Below are 23877 nucleotides of genomic sequence, written 5' to 3' on the forward strand. Positions count from 1 at the left end.
CCAAGCCTCTCTCCCAACCCATCCTGAACCTGAACCTATGTGCTCTTACATACCACCGTGCCTTCCTAAGTATAAAATTTCCTTTATCATGTTCCCTTTGTCCAATTCCCTCCATGGCTCATCCTTTGAAACCACCCTCCAATATTTCCTCCTCAAATAAACCTTCCTATTGGGCAGTAAGGTGAGGTTCTTCCTCTGAGAGCTCACTGGTCACAGCACTCATTATGCTATTCTATGCTAAAATCTGTTATCTTGTCCACCTTACAAGAGTTGGCAAATCTTTTCACGACTCTCTAGCACCCAGCACTGTGCCAGCCATGTTTGTTGGATAGATAGATGGGCATGTGGATGAATGCATGGAAGGACATATGAGTAATAATGTTATATTAAGCTTAAAGCCATTCCACAGTTCAGAGACTGGGGAGAATCAAGAAGGTCTTTGAAATGAGAATGAGGGATGTACAAAACATCTGTACTACTTGGTTAAATAATATAAATACCAAATTTGGCAAAATAAAAGGAAATTAAGACACACATTCCTTCCACTACAAAAACAAAAACAAAAACAAAAACAAAACAGGATACTTAAAAAAAAAGTCATGGAAAAAGAACATAAGCACCAAGTTTTTGTATTTGTGAGTTGAAGGTCTTGAGTTGAAGGTCTCATTTCAGACGTTGGCTTTTTGGGGAGGATTCACAACTGTGCTCTAAGTTTTTGAGTTTTGAAACTGTTTCAGGGGCTTTAAGCAGAGGCTGATCTTGAAATAACTTCTGACCAGAGCACTGGGAGATAAAGCATTTTCTTGAGTGTGATGCAGACAGCAATACTTTTTATAGTTGCCAAATATTATTTTTCATCAAACCTGTAGAAAAGTTTTCAACCTGCCCTAATTTTTACCAATGAATCTAATAGACCTGGATTAAACTGCAGGGAAGATGAGAACATAAATTTCATTCCTTTCATTCCATGTAATATTAGGGTTTGTATTCTTTCCAGCTGTAATAACCTCTAGACTTCAACGAAATTGAAAACCTTTAAATAGCCTTTCACAACCTTTCAGTGGAGTAATGAAGTTTTAAGTGCTCACCGGGGATTTTTCAGTTCAGAAAAATCTAAGCAGCAGTAGATATTAAAATCTAATGTTTACCTCAACTCTTTTACAGCCTAATGGGTTTTTCTGACAGTGTAATTTTTAAAAGGTTGAGTTTCATTTATTAATATAGTGTACTCATGCTGGAAACCTTTCTTCTTTAAGGACTCTGATGGGAGTCTTACGGTTAAACCTTGGTTGAAAGCCAGAGGAATCAGCAGGGACAGGGAAAACAGAAACCTGCGAAAGGACTCATGAAGGCTGCCCCAACCAGGTTGTTTTGGGTTTAGAAAATGGGGAAAAGTCCTCTCTTTATGACTTAAACACTACAGGAGGTGAAAAAACAAACTCGGGCTGGAGAGCCCCTGTGTGCACATAATTATGAGCGTGTGAGTCACTGGAGTTCACACAGTTGCTCACAACCAAAAGGTCTGCCTGGGAAATCAGCTGTTCGCTAAACTGATGGGAGGATACTGTTCTCTGGGGCTGTTCTACCAGGGGCCAGCAGGAGGTTATTTGGAAACCAAGGAGAAATTGCAGGGTGAGCAACAGGCGAACCCACACTTAAGCAGAGAGAGGATGTGATTTGGAAAGATTCCATTTTACATATTGTATGCCGAAACCAGTGTGCAGGGAAACGCTGAGTGAGTTCCTACCAAGGGGTAATAAGAAAACAAATGCCACTTCTCATATGCATAATGCCTCCATGTAGTTAACGGAGATTTGCAAGACGAGTACACTAGAGTGAAAAGGGTCCGGATTTATTTCCATTGACTATGATGTAGTAAAGCTACTCTCAGGTATATATATCATCTGGTGTGCTATTTTAAATTATGAAATAAAAGTGCCACTTGAGGATGTAATTGAAAATAATATGTAAAGTAGAGAAGCTTGATGGTCATAAAGGATAGTTTGGTGTATTCATCATCTTCACATTTCACAAATAGATGGAGATATATATATCTCCATATATATATGTGTGATATATAGATATATAGTTATCTATAATCTCCCCCAAAATTGCCATCTTGTCCTATTGGATAAGACAATTTTAAAAAACACAGAACATGCACTAAATTATCCCTTTGACAATTTTACAATAGTATCAGGATTCATTATAACTACTTATGAGGTATTCATAATTTTTTAGAGAACTTTTAAAATTCGGATGAGCAAAACAAAGCCAAATCTCTCCTTTTTTTAAGATTTTATATATTTATTTGACAGAGACACAGTGAGAGAAACACAAGCAGGGGGAGTGGGAGAGGGAGAAGCAGGCTCCCCACTGAGCAGGGAGCCCGATTCGGGGCTCGATGCAGGGCTTGGTGCGGGGCTTGATCCCAGGACCCTGGGACCATGACCTTAGCCAAAGGCTTAAAGACTGAGCCACCCAGGCACCCCACAAAGCCAAAATCTCTTGTAATCCCAATGGCCATAGGCAAAAAATCCAGTCTTGGGGATAAAATTTTTCAGTAGATTCTTTTTAACATTACATCATGAAGATGTTTTTATATATCCTCTTCTATAACATAATGATTACATAACATTGCTTTAATTATTCTGCTATAAAATTTTGATAAGGACCCAAACAAGAATCATTAAAAAAACGATTTCTCATTCTGTTCAAAAGCCCTTATATGAATGATTAACTCTAACCTTGGCTTCTCAGTCAAACTCTCATCCTTTTTCCCCAGCTGCTTTGGTGGATCACCACTTTGGGCTACCATAAAGCTGACATGCCTCAAAGAAAGCTCATCATTTTTTCCTTCCTTTCAATCTCTCATTTATACCCATTGTAGTTTCTCAGCATTTTACATCTGCTTTTTTACTTCTTTTCCTCATCTAGCTTCTGCAGTCCGTATGTTACCAAGTATGGTACGTACGCTGAGTTCTTCTGAACATCTCCAACACTGAAACCTACCGTGACTCTGAGCATTGACCTGTCGTGCCTCATTTATTTGTCATTAACCAACTGATCTCTCCTATACCTCTCCTCTCCTAATTTCAAGTCATATTACCTTTTGATGCCTAAATGATTGACTAATTCATTTCATCAGTCACTCAATGAGTATCTATTGTATGCTACCACGTGCCAGGCAATGTGATAGACACTTAGAATGTGAAACAAAATTACATCCTTCCTTACTCAAAGAAGTTATAGTCTAATGGAAATAACAATATTCACCCATTTAAAAAATGATCATTAGGATCAGTAGGAACATAGAACAAGAAACACCTAGTCCTTTCTGAAAGACTCGGGAAAGATTCTATCTTTCTTAAACAACGATGTTTTTATGTCACATCCAAATTAAAAAAATTCCTAATTGTTTTCTATAGCAGAAGGTTTCATGACGCTATAAAATCACCTCCCCTCCAATCTGTCTACACCTTTTTCTAACTTCTCCATGCAAACCCTTCACGCCAGCTAAGTCCTCTCTCATCTCTAACTCTGTTGTTGATCATGCTCTTTCCTTACCCAGAATACCCTCCCCACTCCCTTCTGATTCTCCAATCCTAACTATACATCTGGGCCCATCTCTTTCATGCAGACTCCCTGACATGCCAGCCAACATTGATTTTCCTCGCTTTGGCCTTCTAAGGCAGTTATTACAATGGTTCCCATTTTGCTTAACTACTTTGTGTGTGTCCTACATCCTTAAGCAGACTGTTGGATCCTGGAAAAATGATTTCTTCATATCCTCAGCATTACGTATGTCATATAATCTAAATAAATATATTTTACCAAAAGAGTAAATTAGTAATTTTATAAACTAACTGTCTGGGGCACCTGGGTGGCTCAGATGTTTAAGCGTCTGCCTTCGGCTCAGGTCATGATCCCAGGATACTGGGATCGAGCCCCACATCAGGGTCCTGGCCCAGCAGGGAGCCTGCTTCTCCCTCTCCCTCTCCCTCTGCCTCTCCCCCTGCTCATGCTCTCTCTCTGTATCTCTGTGTCTCAAATGAATAAATAACATCTTTTTAAAAAACTATTTAACTATTATAGATAGATCTTCATTATTCATTTAATATTTTGTGACTATATCAGAGTGTATATCATTTGATAGTGTAGCTTTTGTATAACTGCTTGCAGAATTGTACATACACACACACACATACACATAGAGACTCAGGGAGACTCATAGACAAGGAACATAACTTGAATTCATTGACCATTTGACAAATATAAAAAGTAAGTGCCTACTGCAGTGTCAGACACTGCACTAAATATTAGGGAGTCATTGGTGGGCAAGACTGCCATGATACCTGCCCTCCCTGGGCATAAAGTCTGATGTGATAATGCTCCATCCAGAGAGATGAGTGATGCTAAGGAAATGCATGGTGCTAAGCAGAATCTAACATAATCTAGGAGGTCAGGAAAAGCTTCCCAGAGACAGTGACATTAAAATACTTCCCAAGGGATCATAAGAGTCAGCAAAGTAATGAGAAAATGGCAGCTGCCAGAGGAAACAGCAAGCACAAAGACTGGTGGGCAAAATGAACATGTTACATTTGGGGATCTAGAAAAAATTCAATATGGCTAGAATATAAAATGGGGAATGAAAGGTGGAGCTAAGGAGGTAGGTCAGGGTCAGATCATGTCAAAGACTTTAAGCTTGCCCCTAAGCATGCTACAAGATTTTTACAGGATTTAAAGAAAGTGGATGGCATGAACAGGTCTATATTTAGAACATTCAAGAGGCAAAGTGTAGAATGGAATGGAGGAGAGTAAGAGAGATTAGTTAAGATTAGTTAAGAGATTAGTTAAGAGGCTGTTGCTATAGTCCATAGGGAAACTGATGGTAGCCTAAAGTAGCTGTAGATGAAATTTAAGGGGAAGTTGAAGAACTATGTAAGAGAAAGAATGGAGAGAACATGGTATGAGGATGAAAATCACAGTCAGTAACTGGACTGGGGAAACACAAAGAAAGTTTCCAGAATCGGACAGACATGGGTCAAGTTTTGGCTTTTACTGTCTGTGTGACTTGGGCCAAATTATTTAGCCCTTTCTAGACCAGTTTGCTTGCTGACACAATGGTTCTTATAGCTGGCTCTTGGAAGCTGGGGAAAAGGTGACTCCAGTAAGAGAATATAGACTTTACTTGACATCTTGAAATCTACTTGACACGGTGTTCACTGTATAGGAAGTACTCAGAAATTGTTGGTCCTTTTTCATTCTTCTCTCCTCCACATGTGAGCAAACTTTGTCATCAGGACAAGTATCAGTTCTCTAGCAAAATCATACCTCAATATGGCCTTTTATTGGAAATCATTCCGTGGGAACTATTTAGCTCTGTTTGTGCAATCTACCTGCATGATGGCAAGGGCTTATGCACAATTAAACAGGTCAAGGGCTATTGACAAATGCACTGGCATAAGGCAGGAGAAAAGAATGGCAGAGAGGGGGAAAAGCACAGAGAGGGGGAGATGGAAAAATAGGAAAAGACGAAGAAAAAGCATTGAGTCTAGAGGGTGGATAAAATTTATCCCCTAGAGGCTTTCTTCAGTTCTATCATAAATTTATACATGAAGAGGATTTGCTTTGGGGAAGATTTAAAATTTGCAAGGGTGCAAGTTTCCAGCAACTTGCAAAGACAAATATTCTTAGTACAGCTAACTGTTTTATGGCCTAACCCAGATGGAGCATATGTTTATATTTGAAGGGTTATTTCCAGTATTTATTTATCACTCCAGTGAAATGTTAATCCCACATAAATTTTCCAGTTTTAAGTTTCAGATGCGTAATTTAAACCTTGTGACAAAATAGTGAAATTACCAGAGTGACCACATTCATCTTTTATTCCAGTGATTAACTGTGGCTTTCTTTTGGTGAACTTCACTGGACTCTTTGTCAATCTTCGCTTGCTCTTCATTTTGTATAGCTTTGAACTTTCCTAACCTACTGCATCAATGCTATTCCAGCATCCCTTTCTTTGGGGGATGTTCAGATCTCTAGCATCCTTTAAAAACCTAGCTTAGCGCATAAAGTTGAGGTATACATCTGATCTAGAATCAGAGTGCTCCATCTGCCTTAGACCTGGTGGACACATGACCCAGGCTGGTTCAAATAGTCTTTCTCTGGACTTCCTTATAAGAAAAGAGGCTCTCATTTCTATGGTATCACAAGCCAATAGGACAAGTCAACCACAAGAAGAGTTTCCTTCCTGAAAATGGGGCCAAGAAAGAAGAAAGTAAAGCAGAGAAATAACGAGGACAAGACAAGCCCTGATGATATTCCTTGAGCATCTTCATCCAGGCACACCTGAATCCACCAACTCCTTCTATGGTTGAGTTATGAGAACCTATACGGTCCCTTTCTCTTCGCTTCAGGTTCTCGGCTGTGGCTTCCCATCACAACGAAAAGCGTGACCCTATTTTCATATTCAATAATACCTAAATGCTTGTATATTGATAAAAATATTTGCTAAGAAATACCTAGAAATGTTTTATTGGAATTCTATCTAGATCAACCCTTTAGCCCAGTTTTATATTCTATCTTTCTCAGAAATGTCAATTTGACAGAACTTCAAATAAAGGTGCTTTCACTCAACATAAGCTATGGGCATTTACAAAACAATATTTGTTATTTTGTAGATTCAAGATGCTGAGGAAGCGGTGTAGCATATTAGAAAGAACACACACTTTGAAGTGAGTCCTGGAATAATATCCTATATTGACCACCTAATAGTTGTATGATTTTTCACAGAATAATAGCTATGCTGAGCCTAAAACTTCACATCGATAAAAGGGAAGAGGTAATGCATCCTCGCTTTGGGGAAGATTAAATGAAGCCACATTTATAAAGTACTAACTCCTTGAGGGTAAGGTATCAGTTTTGTTCCCAGGTACATTCCCAGGCCCTAGAACAGTGTCTAGTGACCATTACGTGCTTATTACTTATTTGGGTCAAACGGCAATGGTCTGGTACCCAGTGAGTGTTCAATACACAACAACTAGCATGCAGGTGAAAATAATGATCATGTGCACGTGGGCTAGTGAACTGTGTCACTCAAGGGAAGGAAAGTGACCTGGTAACCTTGTAGGAAACATTTTTGAAGATATTTCTCATCTAAAATGACCTCCTGACATTATGGAGATTGACAAATACATGGCTCAGTAGGATATTTCTTTATAACCTGAGAACATAAACAAAAGCCATATTTTTTTTCATTAATATTAATGAGCAATGGTAAGCATGGGCTGAGTACTGTGCTCAATGCTATGAATGCCATGAGAAGCAGCAATCGTAAGAATAATGTTAAGAGTAATAGGTAAGTTTTCCTGAGTACTTCTTTGTGTCAGGTACTCCTCTGAGTACTTGACGTGTTTTAGTGCATTCATTTCCATGAAAGTTCTATGTCCTTGGCCCTACTATTATCCTCACAGTTTTACAAATGAGGAAACTGAGGCATAGGGCATTTAGATAAGTTCTCTAAGGGCAGACAATTCCAGTGGAGCCAGAATTTGAACCCTGTTGGCCTGGCTCCAGATCCCACAATCCACTACATATCCAGATCTTCTTAAAGAGCCCCCAGAATGTGGGAAGCAGATTTTAGAGTTTGTGGTGTAACAGTACACAGATGGTAACTAATATGCTATGGAAGGTATTTTCTTTGTCCTAAAGACTGAATAAAACATGGAAAAGTGTACCAGAACCCAAGTTGGGTTTTCTCAGCTTGAAGACAGGGCCAGATATAGAAACAATGCGAGGTGTTTTCAAGACTATACCCTCTCTGCAGGCCCCAGGGCTTGGATGTTTCCTAACCCAAACAAGTCCTCTCCAAGCAGCTCTGGCCTCCTTGGACACAAAGGTCTCAGAATCATCCTTCCTTTCTCTCTTTCTCCTCATCCCCATCACATAGCTTTTCATGACTGAATACTTGAATAGCGTTTACTTAATTCCTGAGAGAGGGATTGGAGACACTAATTCACACAGGTATTGAGGATTAATTCTCATTCCGTGGTCTTTCCCTAACAGAATGAATCTAATTTCTTCCCACTGAAACTATTAAATAGTTCTGTATCCTTTCAGACGTCATTCTCTGCCCCTTTCCTTTGGATACAGCTGGAAGGCTAAGCTCTACCAATGCTGCTTTTGAGTGACTTTCCTATTCCAAAAGCTGTGGCTGCCTGCTAGCAATAGAAAAAAGTCCAAGTTTCTTTTTTTTTTTTTTTAAAGATTTTATTTATTTATTTGACAGAGAGACACAGCAAGAGAGGGAATACAAGCAGTGGGAGTGGGAGAGGGAGAAGCAGGCTTCCTGCCGAGCAGGGAGCCCGATGCGGGGCTCGATCCCAGGACCTGGAATCATGACCTGAGCCGAAGGCAGATGCTTAACGACTGAGCCACCCAGGCGCCCCAAAGTCCAAGTTTCTTAAAGCAGCATTTTGGCACTCCGAACTTCTGCCTCAATCCACCTACTGGAATGCATCTTCTGCCATGACCTTACATCTGTTTTCCTGTTCCCGGCGCACATCCGTGTGTTTCACCATTTCCTATATTCTTCCCTATGCCTGACATCTTCTTTCCCTTCTCTCTTTCATTCAGTTCATTCATTTACATTATTTGAGCATTTGCTGGAGGCCAGTCACTATTCTTGGCTCTGGGAACATGACATTCATCAAGGTGGACAAGGTCTCTACTCTCTTGGAGCTTTTATTCTAACAAATGAAAACAGTAGACAAATCAACACAAGAATTTCCGAGAGTGGTAAGTGCTCTGAGGATAATAAAACAGAGTGATGTGGCAGAAAGTGAGTGTGCGTGAGGGGGTGTCATTTCATTGAGTGTTCAAGGAAAGCTATTTCTGAGTGGATGACATTTGATCTCAAACTGAATATCAAGAAGGAGCCAGCCATGTGAAGATCAGGGAGTTCGAGGGAGAGAGCTCAGCAAGTACCCCTGATATTCAAATATTATCTGCTCTTGAAAGCCTAGTTCAGAAGCAACCTCAAGCTCAAACCTCCTCTTATCTTCCCACCTGAATTCCAGCCCATAATACTTTATCTTCCTTGCAGTGCTCACCACTTTATACCTTGGATGTTAGTCACTTATGCACATGTCTTCCTACCCTACCAGAATTTCCAATTCTTGAAGATCCGCTCTTCTTTTTATCACCTCCAATATTAATACAGAAAGAATATTTCTTATTTAAAAATATTAATAAATATAATATTATGTAATATAATAAATGTAATATACAGTATAAATATAGTAAATTTTTCTTAACTTATTATTAATTAATTTCTTTGTGTTACAGAAATAATATTTCTTGAATGAATGAAAGAATGAATGAACAATGGAAAATGGTGGGATTTTATTTCACCTATGGCAGTGATGGGGAAGACAGATTTCAGGGATACAGAATTCTGGAGTGTCTCAAAAAGTGTCACAAAACCTGTGAATGAGGCTGTTTTTTTTTTGTTGTTGTTGTTGTTGTTTTTCATGAAGAATGGAATTCATTTCCCAGTGGATCCGCTTTGGTGGAGAAGTCCTAAATAAATTTTTTTGCTGATTATTTTAAATGTCTTTTGTGGGCCATGTTGAGTTGTTTCAGACTCCAAAGCCATAGGGAAATTCTTTAAAAAATCTGTATAGTCTAAAGCCTGGGCATGCTTTGATGAATTTAATCATATAGAGCTGGAGTAATTGTAGTACCGGTTTCTTAGTAAAGTTGGTATTCAATGAAAGTGACAAGCCTGACAACTTCATTAACAGCATTGACATTAAGCAACACTGACTGTGTCTTACAGTTAAACAGGGAAGGAAAAATTACAATTTTGGTACATTTTAATCAAACTCCGCTGGTAGTCCCTGTCAGATCTACTCTTGTTATTTTGTGTGCTGTTTTTTTGTTTTGTTTTGTTTTTTACCCGCATTGTGCTCCTCCTGTAAGTGGAGCTGGGGAGATGTTCCTCTCCCAGCCCCCTCTCTGCATAGTAACCAAGGAAGGTTCAGGACGAGATGCTGCATATTGTTGACGATAAATTAGTTGAGAGCTCTCTCTCTGGCATGCAACCTGTCACTCGTGGTGTCTGACAGACAGTTGCTAGCATTCATCTGCAGCATGCTCACAGCCAGAAAAAGATGCCCTAATGCAGTGTTTATTACCTTTCTAGAACCATTTTGCTTTCAGATATTTTCCAGTAGGTGCAATGCCTTTGTTCTTGACTGAGGATTCCTGGATTAATTTCACTTCCCCAATTAACCTAAGAGAATAAATGTAGAGAAATATAGCAGGAAATATACTATAAGACAGAGGGATGACACGCTTTGTGTCATGTGTTAGCAACAAATGCAGTTCAAGGCTTAAAAATATAGTTGAATTTGAGTCAAAGGTCTTGTTGAAATCATGTCTTTTTCAAGTGGTGTGAATACAAATCTTTTAAAATACCATGAGGGATTTTCCATTTTCCCATTTCTTATATTTATGTTGATGACAATAACTCATTTAGTAAGAAATCAGCATTTTGACACTTTTCCTTTGAAATGTCTTTATTCCTTACATTGTATTTCTTGTCAGTGTTTTGAACTGGGTGTTTGCTTGTGTGTGGTGTTTAACAAATATCTCTTAAAGGGACATTGTAAAATAATTTGACATCCAAAGTTCATTTTTAAAGTTGACCAAGTAGATTTGTATAGAGTTTTAAGTTATATTCTTCCTTTATTATCCCTTTTAAAACGCAGCTTTTTTTTTTCCAACACAGAACAACCTTTGACATTGAGCCCTGTCTGAGCCAGACCATATGCCCAAAACTGGTAGTAATGAATCCAGTTCTCAGGTAGAGCCGAGCTGTCACCTAATTTCCCTGAGACATGGTGTCAGACAGATAATGCCAATGTGCCCACAGTGACATAGTTGGGTCTGCACTATTGAGATGTGACATAATTTTAAGAATGTCCATGTCAAAAGGACAGTGTTTGGCTTCCATCAAGGCAAGAAATGTTCCTATATAAAATATGAATTTTATGTTCAAATGAAACACATGGGAAGAAAATGTCTGTGTGAAATCTCTCTTTGCCTTTGTGCATTTTCTCTCTTACCCTCTGAAGGGTTCCCACAGGACCAGCACTAAGCTTCTCTTCATTAGAACCCAGATTTCAATTTAAATTTTAATTAGAATAGATGACTAGAATACTTACCATTCTCTGTAGTTTCTGCATAGAGCTAATCAGCATCTAGAAGCATGTCCCATGTTTTCATAAAAAGATTGGGATCTTATTCCACAAAGATTTACTGTTATCCATAAAATTATTTTATACCCCATCACACCACTATTTCTGTGGGTGAGTCATGTTTGGAAGAAAATATTGTTTTTCTGTTTATACAGTAACAAAATCCAGCAGAAAACTTGATTTTAAATATGTACAAAACTTTAATATTTATAAGATCATAGCTTTACTAACAAACATCCCATAAACCCCTGGACTTTCCCTCCAGCATTTCCAGTATAATTTTGAATACTGTAATAATTTCTACAAACTAAAAAGGACATGTTAGTAATCATACAATACCCAAACTATTCTATAGCCAAAACTGGTTCCATGTTAATATAAGTCTGAGTTATCATTTTTAATGACTGCATAATCAACAACTAAGTTCTTTCCACTTTAGAGTTTACGAAACAATTGCATTTGGTCAGTCATTCATCCATTCAACAAATACATATTGAGTTTCTGCTCTGTGCCAAAGATTGTTCTAGATTGGGAGAGTGGGAGGTGGATTCAGGAGGCAATAATAATACTGGCAAAGCCTAACTTCACACAGCTTACATTTTCTCAGCTACTTAGGACTAGAAGTAGAAAAGGTACTATTATCCACATTTTATCCAGAAGGAATCAGGCTCAAAGACTGTGACACAGCTGATGAGGAGCCAAGCTGTGACTGACACCTATGGTGTACCCAGTCCAAGGCCAATGTATTAGATACCAGTAAAAATAGGTAAGGAATACAAGGCTTTCTTCAAGACAGTTCTTTTTCCCTGCATATCTAGTAAAGGGCAAATCTACCTTAAAAATCACAACAATTACTGATAGGAATTCAAATGTAAAGGAAAACTAGAATAAAACATGACCATTCTCTGGCACAATGCCTGCTTCACTTTCTCTTAGCTAGTTGTGTTCCCCCCCAGAATGAAAACGGCTTTGTCATTCATTTTCATTATAAAAGTTTGCATGCTGTTTGTTATGGACTGAATGTTTGTGTCCTGCAGATATCATATATTAAAGCTCTAAGCTACAATGTGATGTTGTTTGGTGATAGGGCCTTTGGCAGGTAATTAGGTTTAGATGAGGTCATGTAGATGGGGCCCCAATGATAGGATCCTCATCTTCATAAGAGGAAGACAGACCAGCACTTGCTCTCTAGCCCTTGTTCTCTCCCTCCCTCTTTCTTCTACATGTGAGGACACAGTGAGAAGTGACTGTCTACAAGCCAGGAAAAGAGAGCAGCCTCACCATGAATCAATTATTATTGTTTTTTTACCTATCACCTTGATCTTGGATTTCTCAGCTTCCAGAACTGTAAGAAATAAATGTCTGCTGTTGAAGTCACCTAGTCTATGGTATTTTGTTTTAGCAGCCCAGGGAGTCTAATACAGTTATAAAAGAGAAGTCAACATACTGAAAAGAATGAAGAGAAAGTAAAAATCATATAATTTCACCATCCAGATATAACCACAATTGCTCTATCTCAATATGTATATTTATTATAATCATTAAAATGTGATCAAACTATACATGTTGTTCTATAACCCAAAAGCATAATATATATAGACCCAAGTGTTCCATTTTCAATGACTGTGTAGCATTCCATTCTGAGTATATATCATAATTTATTGAATCGATATCTTATTAATGGACATTTCAATAGTTTCCATTTTAACTCTTACAAATAGCTAAAATGAACATCTTTGCATAAAGATCTTTACATACTTGTCCTTTTGTTGTCTTGGGACAAATTTTAGGAGTGGAATTGATTGGGTGTGATGGTGGACACATTTTAATAATTATATATGCCTCAGTTTATTATTTTTACCAACAGGGTATGAGGATGACCATTCCTTATGCTCTTGTCTTTTTTTAATCTTCGACAATATGATAAGGGAAAAATAGTATCTCAATGTTGTTATTTTTGTTTCAATTTTTTCTGAATAACAAATTAATACTTATGCATCATAGAGAATTGAGAAAAGTATATTAATTCACAAAGAATAAAATGCATTCAATAATCCTATGTCCAAGAGGTAAACATTATCAACATTTTGCTATATTATCTTTACATTATTTAAAAAATTTTTAAATGTCTATAATTTTTCAGTAAAATTAGAATCATACTGCAAACATGCTTTTGCGTTATTTTTTGAAGTAGACCTTTTCATTGTAAAGATTACATATGCAAAGAAAAGTATGCAAATCGTAATCAGTAAATTTTTACAAAGTGAACATACCCGTGCAGCCACCATCCAGTTCAAAAAAAGAAGAGTACCAGCCCCTCCCATCCCACCCCATCAGAAGTTTCCCTTGATCTTTCTATTAGTCACACCCACACACCACCCAAAAAGTATCCACTAGTCTGACTTGTATTACCATGGTTAATTTGGCCTGGTTTTGAGTTTATGTATGTGAAATCATACATTGTGTTCTTTTGTATCTACATTTTCACACAACAGATTCATCCAGGTTGTTGCCTATAGCTGTAGTCTCTTCATTTTCATGGTTTTGTTTCACTGTCACATTGCTATATTGTTGCATATTATGCCATATTTATTTGTCTTTTCTACTGGTGGAATAATGCTACTGTGATATTCCTTTTCCGAACCAATTTATTTCTAGGCCTACTACCCAAGTACTATCCTGAGATTTATATTTGTCCCTGTCTCATGGGTTGGATCCCTACTTACCTGAATTCCATAGCTGCCTCATTCTTGATTTAATCCCTTATTTTTATGGACACATCTCCAGTAGCTTCCTGAAAAAAAAGATACATATGAAGTACTTTTTTTTGAGAACTTACATTTTCTCTTTGAATTATGGAAGTGTTCCCCACTTTTTCTAGCCTACTATGTTGCTAGTGTGAAGTCCAAGTCCATTCTCATTCCTGATCCTCTTAGTCTCCCGGGCTGTGAAACTCTATGATAACATGCCTTCATGTATACTTGATCCCATTCTCTGTGATGGACATTCAGGTGGCTCTTTCAGTAGGTGTGCACATGTCCTTCAATTCCTGGAAATGTTCATCATCATTTCTTTTATAACCTCTTTCGCTTCATTTCTGTTTTCTCATTTTAGAACTCCTATTGACAAAAGTTGAGCCTATTAGTTTGTATTTTGTTTAATTCTTGGGAAATTTGCTGAATTTTATCTCCCAATTTCATTTGTGTTTGCTCTTCTTCTTGGGAGATTTTCTTAACTTTGTCTTCAACCTCTCTCTCTATTGACTTTTTTTAAATATTGTGCTAATTTATTTTTAATGTCCAGGAGGTCTTTCTCATTTTTGTATTTTTAACAGCAACCCGCTCTTTCATTTATTTAAGGACATTTATAGTTTTTGCTTTTTGTTATACTCCCTACATTTTCTTTATTTTCTTTAAATCCCCTTTTAGTCTGCTTCTCTGTTTTGAACTCTTTCTATAGTCAGAGAATTTCCTCAAAATCTTCTAATTATTGACTATCTGTTCATGTTTACAAGTGAAGCACTAAAAGCTACACATTCATAGGCCAGTTTGATGGTTAGTGAATTTCACTGTAAGGTTCCTGGGAGTGGTGTTGGGTGAGCCTATAATGTCAGTATCTATAGGTTTTTATTTTGGGGAGATTCTGTTTCCGCAAAAAGGACTCCTTCATATCTTTCCTGGAGGGTATAATCCTTATTACCAGGATTTTGTGAGCAGAGCTTTGGAAGGTGCTGCTGTTCTCACCATTGAACACATATTCACTGGATCTCTGTTCCCAACCCCTTCCTTCACCGACTCCACTGTGTCTACATCACTGAGAGCTGAACTTCTATGGTTAAAAGTTTCCTGACTGGGTAGGAAAAGGGTAGTCACCTGGTTGTTGGAGTGAGAGAGTAAATCTGGGACATCTAAGTGATCCTCTTATAACCCTTCCTCACATTTTTCAGTCTCATCTTTAACCCCTACTTTTAGAGGTACCTAGTGTCTCCAATTCCTAAGCCTTTCTGGGAATTGGTGACAAATAGGTTTGTTTCTTCTTTGACAGTCTCCCTTGAGAGTAGGAAGGTTTCTATTTTCTCTGAGCTAATAAATTGGTCCCTACCTATCATTTGCTTTTTGTCTTGCAGAATTGCTTACATTCTCAGATGGTGTTGCCTGTCCTCTGCATCTTTAGGGGTTTAAAATCCTTTTTATTCATTTACAGATCTGAAAAATCAGTCCTTAGTGCCACAAGAAGAGATGTTCACGGTAATTATCTAGGAATTATGTCCTCTCCTGCCCCTGAGATGGTAATGCTATACTGACCCTCCAGGACTCACAGGAATTATATCAATCCAGTCTTTCCAGTTGCCCAAGTGATATTGGGCAGTCATTAACCTTTCTGAACTTCAGTTTCTTTATCAATAAAATAGAATGATAATTTCTATCGCATAGGGTGTTGTGAAAATTAAATCAGATAATGCACATATAATACATAACACACTGGCTATATATAGTTCAATGAATGTTCTAGCAGTTATCATTTTAATTATTAGTAGTAGTATTATTATCATTATCATGATCAACAGCCCAATAGCAAATCTACTTGGATTTAAAACAACTTGTTCTATTGGTAGAAACAGGAGAGTAAGAATCAAAATCAAATTATCCAGAATATATCATTATTTATGTTAAATAGCTTCATACAAGTCAGCACAGAGACATTTGATGAAAGGCAGTACAACCATCCCTTCAGTTACTCATCAGACCAATAGTTTGCAAACATTTTTAATAATGGGCCAGATAGTAAATACCTTAGGGTTTGTGGAGCATACTGTCTCTGTCACACTATTCAACTCTGCCATTGTAGCATAAAAGTAGCCATGAACTATTCATAAACATATGGACATGGCTATGTTCCTAATAATAAATCTTTACTTACAAAAACAGGTGGTGGGCCAATTTGGCTTGAGGGCTGTAGCTTTCAGACCCTGCATAAGACAAATGTCTTTTGCTGAAACCTATTATTAATTGGGTTAATTAACACTATTTCTGTAGCTAAAAACCCCAAGTTCTTAATGGCTTACTACAATAAATGTGTATTTCTTCACAGTTTGGTAGGCAACTTTCCAGTGGTGATTTAGGGAATCCTAACTCATTTAGGGAATCTTAACTCAAAGAACCCCTGGCTGGATCCTTTGCATCCAGCTAGTCCTGGAGTGAAAAAAAAAGAATGAGAAGGATCATGTCAGACTTCTTATGGCCAGGTCACATTTGAACCCACATTTCATTGGCCAGAACTCACTACAAAAGAGGCGGGGAACATAATAAGTTCCTATCAAAGAGCCCGGGAAAGAAATGAGGAGTGATCGGCACCTGGACAATCTCTACGAAAAACAAAAAAACAAACAAATGGGAAAGGACTCACAAGGTAAAAAACAAGCCATTCTGTAAGCTTTGGCAGCCCTATTTTCCCTCCAAAAGATCTGAATCATCTTTCAGGGATAGCTACATAATTTGTTGGGCATAATATAAAATGAAAATGTGAGGCCCCCTGAACAAAAAACAGGTAAAAAGGGGGTGCCTGGGTGGCTCAGTCAGTTAAGCGTCTGCCTTTGGCTCAGGTCATGATCTCAGGGTCCTGAGATCGAGCCCCTCATTGGGCTCCCTGCTCTGCGGGGAATCATGCTTGTCCCTCTCCCTCTGCTTGTGCTCTTGTGCTCTCTCTCAAATAAATAAAATCTTAAAAAAAAAAAAAAAGCCAGGTAAAAAGATATTACCCTCCTTCTGTAGTCGCTCTTGAGTTATCATAGTATGTTCTTAATTTGTTATTTAATCTCTCATTCTCAGTCATGAGGATACTCACAAGTTAAGGGCACACCTTTCTAGGCACCTGGTATCTATCCATAATTCAGTGCATGGGGCTTAACCTGGACCCTGACTCTCCTTGTATCTGCACCAAAGCACCCGAACCCCACCCCCAGGGTAGAGGGATCAGCAGTCAAAATCTAGTCTGGGGTAGATGAGCCTGTTTGTGAGCTAAGACTCCAAGCCCCAGCTTTTGCTCCATTGTCATCAGACTTCACTTAACAAAACACAAATGCAAAGATAAAATTATTAAGAATTTCAAGATGGTGAACACAGAGCATTAAACACCAAGAATGGGGCCCCCATCTGAGTGTAGGGTTCTATATAACTGCACTGGTCATATCCCCATGAGGCTAGCCATCCTACCCTTCCAGCTTGATCACTTGCCAGATCTATAAGTGTCCACTTTAAGAAGTTTAGTAAGGAATCACACCCTGAATGTCAAGCCCAGAGCCCTTTGCCTGCTCTTGCCCAGCTTTTTCCAACCTTCCTCTCCAGAAAAGACATTGCACTAGACTGTAGCAGAAATTTGGCAAAGATTGAATTGGCCTTCAACAGACAGCTCTTAGCTCTGGATTGTCTAAATTATTGCATGTTAAGGACGTGCTAGTGGACTCAATATTCCAGCATTGAATTATTGTACTGTCTTTCAGATGAAATATTTATTCCTATTTTAAAAGTTGTATAGGTAGAATTTTTTTTTTTGAAAGAGAGAGCATGCATTGAATTATTCTATGGTTTTTCATATGAAATATTTATTCCTATTTTAAAAGTTGTATAGGTAGCTTTTTTTCTCTCTCTCTCTCTCTCTCTTTTTTTTTTTTTTGAGAGAAAGAGAGAGAGAGAGCATGAGTGGTGGGGAGGGACAGAAGGAGAGGGACAGAGAGAATCTTAAGCAGGGTCCATGCCGAGGTAGATCTCACGACCCTGAGATCATGACCTGAGCTGAAATCAAGAGTTGGACGCTTAACCAACTGAGCCACCCAGGTACCTCTCTATAGATAGAGTTCAAGAAGTTAGCTATCCATTCATTATTTATTCTGTGCTATGAATTTGGTGAAAGGTAATGTAGAGTCAAGGTGACCCTAGGCCCTGGATTAACCTAATGGCCTTATGCAAGATCTTGCACTTCTTTTTTTTTTAAACATTTACTTTATTTATTTGAGAGGGAGAGAGAGAGGGAGAGCACAAGCGGGGGGAGGAGCAGAGGGAGAAGCAGACTCCCCACTGAGCAAGGAGACCAATGTGGGGTTCAATCCCAGGACCCTGGGATCTTGAACTGAGCTGAAGGCAGACGCTTAACTGACTGAGCCACCCAGCCACCCTTGGATGCCACATTTCTACAAGCCACCATTTCATCATCTGTAAAATGAGTTTAATAATATCCACCTCACAATATTTTGGAGAGTTTGACAAAGAAATAACATGTGTACAGATCTTGACACATAGTAAGCATTCAAAACCTGGAAACCATAGTGACTATGCATCGGTGATAATGCCAGTCATTATTATTGAGAGGCAAGGGAAAATCTTCAGACATAATCCCTAAACTGCAAGATTATGAGCTTAGAAAGAAAATGAGTTCTAAATAAAAACTGCAAAACCAGGCATTAAACCTATAGAGTCTGCAGCAGGATGGATCGTGTGTGTTATAAGAGCAACAATAATGGTGTAGTGGCTTCTCATTTGGATCGGAGACACTTTCAGAGAGTTTTTCCAGGCTGTTCTTGAGTCTGCTAGCTCTAAAAGTGAACATTTCCACATAATTTTTTGTGGAGGAGAGGAACATACAATTTAAATGTATGGCCATTTCGCGGCTTAGGAATTTACAATGGGGCAATTATCTATGAAATGTGGGTGCAAGTAAATAATGTGATGCATGTACCCACAGTAAATAATAAAACAGGAAATGTAAGTGGTTTCTGGATATTGCCTTTAGGGCTGCAATTCAGCCAGCATTAGTTATATGCCATAAGATCAATAGGGAAGAGGAAGCAGCCTCATAAAATAAACATTTGTCCGCAAATTTTCCAGTTGAAGGAAAAGCTGGTTCTTAGTTCTGCTACCTCCACTGCACATGATGATTGGACATTAGTGAGTCATACAGCCTGGGTCAGCCTAAAATTGTCCCATAATGAAACTGAGATATAATAAGAGGCTATGCCATTTTTGTATTTCCAAAGAAGGAGGCCTCTCATACAGCTGTACTCCTGTGTTGAAAAGTGACCCTCAAAACAAGAAAATGGTATGGGACAATCTAAGATCTGAGATTAAAAGAGGCAACAAGACAACCTTGTTTCTGCTTCATAAAGGGATGTTCTCACAGTAGAAATACCTCTGTGGTTACCAGTAATAAGAACAGATCAAATCAGTCAGCTTCCTCTGAACTTTGGGGGTCTTATACATAATTTTAAACATGGGAGCCCTACTTACCTCATCAGGCTGATTTTATTTTTGACTTCAAAAATATCTAACTATTCTTAGAGGGTCCATGTATAAAAATACAGAAGTCTGCTGGGTTCTATCATGTTCTAGCAGAGTACTGGAATTTCATTTCAATTTAGAATATCAGAAAGAACAAAACTTGCAGATCTGTTAGTGAATCACAAGGCCTGCTCTATGTTTGAGAGGAGTGTTATATAACATATTTATATTTGACCATTCAGTATGTATGTTTGCCCTATATTGTCCCTAGAAACATATCTAAACTTGCCTTATTTTTCAGCAAGAGAGGAAGCCATCATATTTAAAATGTGCATGCCAAAATTAAATTTGTAAATTTGAGAAATTTACTTCTATGGTTGTATGAGTTTCTTATAGCTGCTATAACAAATCATCATAAATTTAGCAGCTTCAAACAACACAAATTTATTAACTTATAGTTCTGAAGGCCAGAAGTCTAAAAATAGGTTCACAGGCCTACATTCCTTCTGGAGGCTCTTAGGGAGAATGCTCTTCCTTGCTTTTTCTAGCTTCTGGAGGCTGTCTGCATTCTCTGACTCATGGTCCCTTTCCTTCATCTTCAAAGGCAGCATGTAGCATCTTTTCTCTTCTCTGACCTCCAACCTCTTCCTCATGTGGATCCTTGTGATTACACTAGGCTCACCTAGATAATCCAGGATAATCTCCCCTCCACAAAATCCTTAATTTAATCACATCTTCAAAGTCTCTTTTACCCTGTAAGGTAACATATTCACAGGCTCTGGGGATCCGAATGGGGACATCGTGGGCGGGGGGGGGGGGGGGGGGGGGGGGGCATTATTCCTCTTACCACAATGGCTGTTATCACCACAGAGACAGAGCAGAGTAGGGGTTTAGTAAATATCTTTTGATGATGTGCTTGAATTAATTATAACTCATTAATTTCATTAAGTAAACTAGAGTTTTAGGAAATTATTAGAAAAACTTCAGCGTTTGAGGATTTGGCTTTAATTGAATTGAAGACAAAGAATGGGAATGCTCAATTATTACATTAGTGCTTGTCATTCACATTCATTCCTATACTTACCAAACATGTATTGTATACACAGGATGTATCAGATCCTAGGCCTGGTACTGAAGGCATGAAGACAAAAAAGACACAGCACTGGCCATAAGGAACTCACAATCACAATTGCAAAGAAATCGTTGTTTTTGAGTGTTATAAATACGTGAACAACCAGTAGAAGATACTTTTGAGGTAACGGTTATGGGGCAGGGCCTTGGTGAAGGAGACTGGTAGAAAAGGGTAGAGAAAAGTAACTTAATCCTCATACCACCTTATTGCAGGTATTATCTCCAATCTCCATCTCGGAAGATGGAAAAAACCCACCTGAAGTAACTAAATGGGAATTCCAATCTTTCTTCCCTCAAATAAGATGTAAAGGATTCAATTTGTAACCCAGAGCCCTAGGATTTAAAGTCTCTCCTTTTTTATTTTATTTTCTCTCTTAAATCTCTCACACACTATGGTAGCTTGGAGCTTCTCCCACTCTAGACGCCTGACTCCCAGCTGCTCTCCTATGCTTGTGTCCTGCCCTGTGGCTTCCAACCTCTCGTGATTATGTCCTCCCCACTTCTTCCTCAAGCCCTATCATCTCCCAGGCCAATGAGGCTGATGGGCCCTCTGCTGTCCTGCTGTGTTGTCAGAGACTCCCAGGGAAAGACAGAAAAGGAGGTTTTCTACACCACCAATGCTGCCCTCAGCCCCCACCACATTCTCTACACAGCATCAGGGAACTCCCAAAGGGTCAAGTTGCTCTCCAACTCTAAAACTTTGCTAAGAAGAAACCTGATTCTTTCATTATATTCAACATGTTTTCAGTATATTTGGAACAACTTGTGTGTGTGAATCTACTTTTTCAACTGTTATGTTTTAGAAGTCTGAATACAGATCAAATATTTCACATAAACAGTGCTTAGCACAAGCACTCAGAAAATAAATATTCTTGCTGAGTTTAAATTGTAGTTGAGGCAGAAATAACAAGTGTTGGGGAGGATGTGGAGAAAAAGGAATCCTCGTGCACTGTTGGTTGGAAATGCAAACTGGTGCAGCCATTGTGGAAAACAGTGTGGAGGTTCCTCAAAAAAATTAAAAGTAGAATTACCATATAATCCAGTAATTCTACTATTGGGTATTTACCCAGAGAAAATGAAAACACTAATTTGAAAGGATATATGCAACCCTACGCTCATTGCAACCTTATGCCTTATTTACAATAGCCAAGATATGGAAGCAGCCTAAGCTGTCCATTGATGAATAGATAAAGATGATGTGGTATATATATATATACATGTATATATATATATATATATATATATATACAAACAGATGGTTACCAGATTCAAGGTGGGTGGAAGAATGGGTGAAATAAGTAAAGGGGATTAAGAGTACACTATTCTTGATGAGCACTGAGAAATGTATAGAACTGTTGAATCACTGTATTGTACACCTGAAACTAATATAACACTGCCTGTTAATTATACTGGAATTAAAAAAATTTTAGTTGAGGCATATGAATAATAAGCAATAAACATAAAAAATAAACAAGTTATTGGGTGCCTGGGTGGCTCAGTTGTTAAGCGTCTGCCTTCAGCTCAGGTCATGATCCCAGGGTCCTGGGATCGAGTCCCACATCGGGCTTCCTGCTTGGCAGGAAGCCTGCTTCTCCCTCTCCCACTCCCCGTGCTTGTGTTCCTGCTCTCGCTATCTCTCTCTCTGTCAAATAAATAAATAAAATCTTTAAAAAAAATAAAATAAAATAAACAAATTATTTAGTACACTAGAAATTGATAAGTACTATAAAAAAGTTTTAAAGGAGCATTTTGGAAAAACAAGATTACTCACCTTGAAGTGTGAGAGAGTTTCAGAGAGATTGCCCAATTAATAAGTGGTAAAGTTCAACCTCTTTTCATTACACTGAGCTGCCCTAATTAAGACAGATTACAAAGTTATTATGTATTAATGGTAATATATGAGGGCTTTTATATTATAATCATGTTCCTAGAATACATATTCAAAATAACTTGAGAGTATACATTCATTGGAAATTTTCTGTGAACACCAGGCACATTTCAAATCTGTTCTGGTAGAAATTTTGGATCTCCCCCTGTTTTTGAATGTATACACATTTCCTTGCAGAAAGCACAAGTTTTCTTTACTGGGAAAGCACGGGATAAAGGAGACACTCAGAAGACCTGATGTCTAGTCTCAGGTCCTCCATGAACTCCACGTTTGGTCTTGGACAAACCACTGAGCCTTTGCATCGCAGCCGAGCATTGAAAGAAGGGAGACCTCTGCACTTAATAAAAGGTCTACCAGAAGTGGCAACAGTCTACAAAAGCTCATATAAACTTGAATATTCAATTTAGAAACACATTACACATATGTCAACCACGTATTTTCTAAAGCTGTCATGAAAATGTCTAAGGGGAGGGTTCTAATTTGACCCCCTTTGGTGGTGTCTGTGTACAGAGGTCTGCATTCCATACTCTGATACACAGTGGCTGTCTTGCTTCCTTTTGCTATTAGGTCTCATTATTTACTATAGAGGTTTATTAATATTATGCCTCTTTGGGGTCAAACAGAAGCACTGAATATTATTACTCTAAATTTCAGTGCCTGTCAGTTGAATACTTACATCAATGCTCTACGATTACACCTATGACATGTTTGCCCAGGAAAACGGTGACCTCCCTAGGCTCCTTTATTCCAAGTCACAGGTCTTTTCATTTATCCCAGCTGGAAACTCTTTCTCTCTCTCTCTTCTTTTTTGAAACTCTTTCTCTTAACTAGCTTTCCCTTTAAATTCCACCCACTAGTTAGTGTAAGAAGAGCCAAAACCAGTGGAATATTTCAAGTAACATCTTGCCGCTGTCCCAGAGAAGGAATCATGCTACCCTCCCAGAATTCGCTGCTTCCCTCTATGCCTCCCAAGCTCTCAAGGTTTATTTTTTCCATCTGAGAATTAGACTTAAAAAAAAACCCCTCAATTTCCTCCCGTCCTTTTATCCTCTGTTTTGGGACTCTGGCCATTCCTTTATTTCTCACCAACTGAATTTTTGGGACTCAGCCCAGCAAATGGACATCAGGCATCAGTGCAGAAGTAAAATTGGCCGAATTACTGAGTCTATCTTGTTCCAACAGAGTCTCTTGAATTTTGGTCAGGCCTCATTCAGCCTGGAGCTTTCTTATCAGTACTGACCCAGCAGGATCCAGAACTATTTTCAATGTCAGCCCTAAACTCAAGAACCTCACACAAAATGGGCATTATTCTCATATTCCATGT

Source organism: Phoca vitulina, unplaced genomic scaffold (genome assembly GCF_004348235.1).
Source record: "Phoca vitulina isolate PV1807 unplaced genomic scaffold, GSC_HSeal_1.0 scaffold19, whole genome shotgun sequence".
Lineage (NCBI taxonomy): Eukaryota > Metazoa > Chordata > Mammalia > Carnivora > Phocidae > Phoca > Phoca vitulina.